We start from the raw sequence: 3,212 nt of genomic DNA on the forward strand, positions 1-3,212 counted from the left end.
TTCCAGAATGAACCCAGGTCCAGGTCCGAGGTCTGAGATCTGGTGGAGGAGATGACCCCCTAGGAAGAGAATGGCCTGCTAAAGAACATAAGGGCTGTGGCCTCAATTTTTGTATTTGGTAGCAGAAGGCAATTCCAGATGGACCCAGATGTCTGGAAAACATCAAAGGAAGAATCTGAAGAAGCAGGATATGTGAAAAATCTCTGGTGCACTTGGAGGGCATTTCGATCAATCCATGATTAAGTTTTCCCTGCTTCTCCAGACCTTGAAGTAAGTATATGAGGCTGGGGGAATAAAAGGAGCTTCCTTGGCTTTTTCTTAGTAGTTTGAATGGCTTGGTAGGTAATTAAAATCAGCTGGTTGCCAGTCTAGTGAGAACTTCTGGTAAAGGTGATGGTATAACCTACCTCATGAACACGAAGATGATACCAAAGGACGTGACAGGGATTACACAAAGAAAACTCAACTCTCAAGGTCTTCTGGGCATCCATAAACCACTAAAGTTAGTTTCTTTCTAGCTACGTGAGATCAGAACCCTCTGAATGGCATCATTGCCAGCGGCCAGCTGGGCAAGGAAACTAAAGTTTATGATTTCCAGTTTGTTTTTGGCTTCTCCTTCTCCCCTCTTCCCTCTTTTATGTCATTCCTCTTTTACCCATTTTCAGATGGTTCCCCTCTTTATAATTAAGTAGCGTGCAAAAAATTAACTCAGTATCTTTGAGCTATTCTTTGACTCCAGTACTTGCTAGCTGGCAAAGGCCCTTTGGTGAGTCACTTGACCCCTTGGGCCTTGTTTTTCTCTTCTATAAAATGGGGATACTTGCCCCTACCTCTAGGATTATTCCGAGGATTAAACCAGATAGATAACCCATGAAAAGAATTACACACATGCCTGGCATCCAGTAGAACTCCTGCTAAAGTCACCATTTCTGTCAGTTTCCTATGGTAACGGTTGTTGAAAACTGACCTCTGTGCCTCAGAGCTAAAATATAATACACGAAGACAGAGTTTAGGGTAAAGAGGAACAACAGCTTTATTGCTTTGCCAGGCAAAGGAGGCTGCAGCAACCCAAAGCCTTCAAGATTGGAAGCCCTCCCAAAGGTCAGGGCTGGAGTGTTTTAAGATTTCATTTATTTGACAGAGAACACAAGCAAGGGGTGCGACAGGCTCCCTGTGGAGGGACCAGAGAGCTCAATGGAGTTTGTGGTTCAATCCCAGGGTCCTGAGATCAGACCTGAGCAGAAGGCAGCCGCTTAACCAATTGAACCACCCAGGCCCCCTTGGATGTTTTATAGGGAAATCAGGATCTAGCTGGTTTTGACAGGAATTGTGTATGTGCTGTCAGCCTCATTTGTCATGTCTTTGGGGGTGGTATTTTATAATTTTGTTCAACTTTGTGCTTTAAAGCCATCTCATAATGAATTACTGCAGATTTAGTGGCTTAAAACAACAAAATTCTCCTTTGGTTCTGGAGGTCGGAAGTCTGAAATGAGCTTTACAAGGTGTGATGTATTGATTTATAATTAATATATATTTAGTCTTCAGCCCAGTTCCTGGCACAGAGCTCCTAAAACCCTTGGAGTTTCTAAGGGAAGACAGCAATATAGGCGTCTTCTGTTATGTTAATGAGTGACTTTTGGAAAGCACCTAAGGATTGGGGCTGGTTGCTAAAAGAACCAGAACCCAAGGTATAATTAGAGGGTTGGAATTTTCATTCCCACCTTCTGACCTCCACTGAGGGAAGAGAAACTGGAGATTGAGTTCAATCACTAATGGCTGATGATTTAATCAATTGTGCCTATGTAATGAAGCCTCCATAAAACGCTCTAGAAAAATGCTCTAGAAAGACAGAGGTCGGAGAATTTCCAGGTTGGTGAGCATGTAGAGATTTGGGGAGATTTGTGGCTCCCTCAAAGAAGGTATGGGATCTCCATCCCCTTTCCTGCATACCTTGCCTTAATGCACGTCTTCCATCTGACTGTTCTTGAGTTACATCCCTTTACAATATAAACTGGTAATCTAGTAAGTAGAATGTTTCTCTGGGTTCTGTGACCCAAGGAGGGGCGCATTGGAACCTCTAATTTAGAAGCACAGGTGACAGCCTGGACTCCGAGTGGGGGCAGTCGTGTGGACCGAGCCCTTAACCTGTGGGATCTGAGGCTAGCTCCGATTAGATAATGTCAGATCGATTTGAATTGTAGGACACAGCTGCCACTGGAGAATTGCTTGGTGGTGTGGGAAAACCCACACACGTTGAACTGAGGTGCAGAACGCTACAAGGCCGAAGTCCAGGTATCATGGTGCTGCACCCCTTCCAGAGGTTCTAGAGCAGGATTTGTCTTTTCCTTCCAGAGGCTGCCTGCATTCCCTAGCACAAGGTCTTGGTCCTTCCGCCTCCCTTACCAGGACTCTTGAGGACACTGGGCCAGCCAGATAATCTCCCATCTGAAGATCTTTAATCTAATCATGTCTGCAAATTCCCCTTTGCCAGAGGAGGTAACATATTCAGAGGTTCTGGGGATCATTAAAGGGTGGACATCTTTGGCAGGGAGGGTTATCAGTCTGTCTAGCCCAGATCATTAATATTTTTATCACGACTAGCTCGCTTAACTCATTTCACTCATTAAATCTCACGAAGTAGATACCATTTTATTCCCCGTTGGAAAATGAGGCACAGAGAAGTGAAGTTAAGTTTCCCAAAGTCACGTAGCCAGAAAACTGGCCCCTGGAGCTCATGTTCTTATCAGCTGAACTCTAAGGCGGCACGTGGTGAGCGCTATATTAATGTTACGTTTTACTGTTATTTCTACCAAGATTAATATAAAAATCTTGATCACATATGGCTCTTGTGAGAATCAAATGAGTTAACATGTGACAAGCGCCACACAACGCCGGTCGTACTGCGGGTCTTCAAATGTCATTTAGATCTTTCCAGTCCTGCCAATCCACCATTCTCTTCATCACGAAGAGGGTTTGGGCTCATTACGCCCTCCCCAAGATGGCGCCCTCCCCGCCCCCCAATCCATACCACTCAAGATGGCGCCCATTGCGCTGAAAGCCACTTCCGCCCTTCTCAAGATGGCGCCAACACCAAGTCCTTGTTAACCTTCCTCTCTATTCAGGACGGTCTTACCGACGCGCTGGGCATTCTTTGACTCTCTCAAAATGGTGGCAGGCGCACGACGCACGACATCCGGACCTTTCCAAGATGG

This window comes from Nyctereutes procyonoides, unplaced genomic scaffold (assembly GCF_905146905.1).
Source record: "Nyctereutes procyonoides isolate TBG_1078 unplaced genomic scaffold, NYPRO_anot_genome, whole genome shotgun sequence".
In the NCBI taxonomy this organism is placed as follows: domain Eukaryota; kingdom Metazoa; phylum Chordata; class Mammalia; order Carnivora; family Canidae; genus Nyctereutes; species Nyctereutes procyonoides.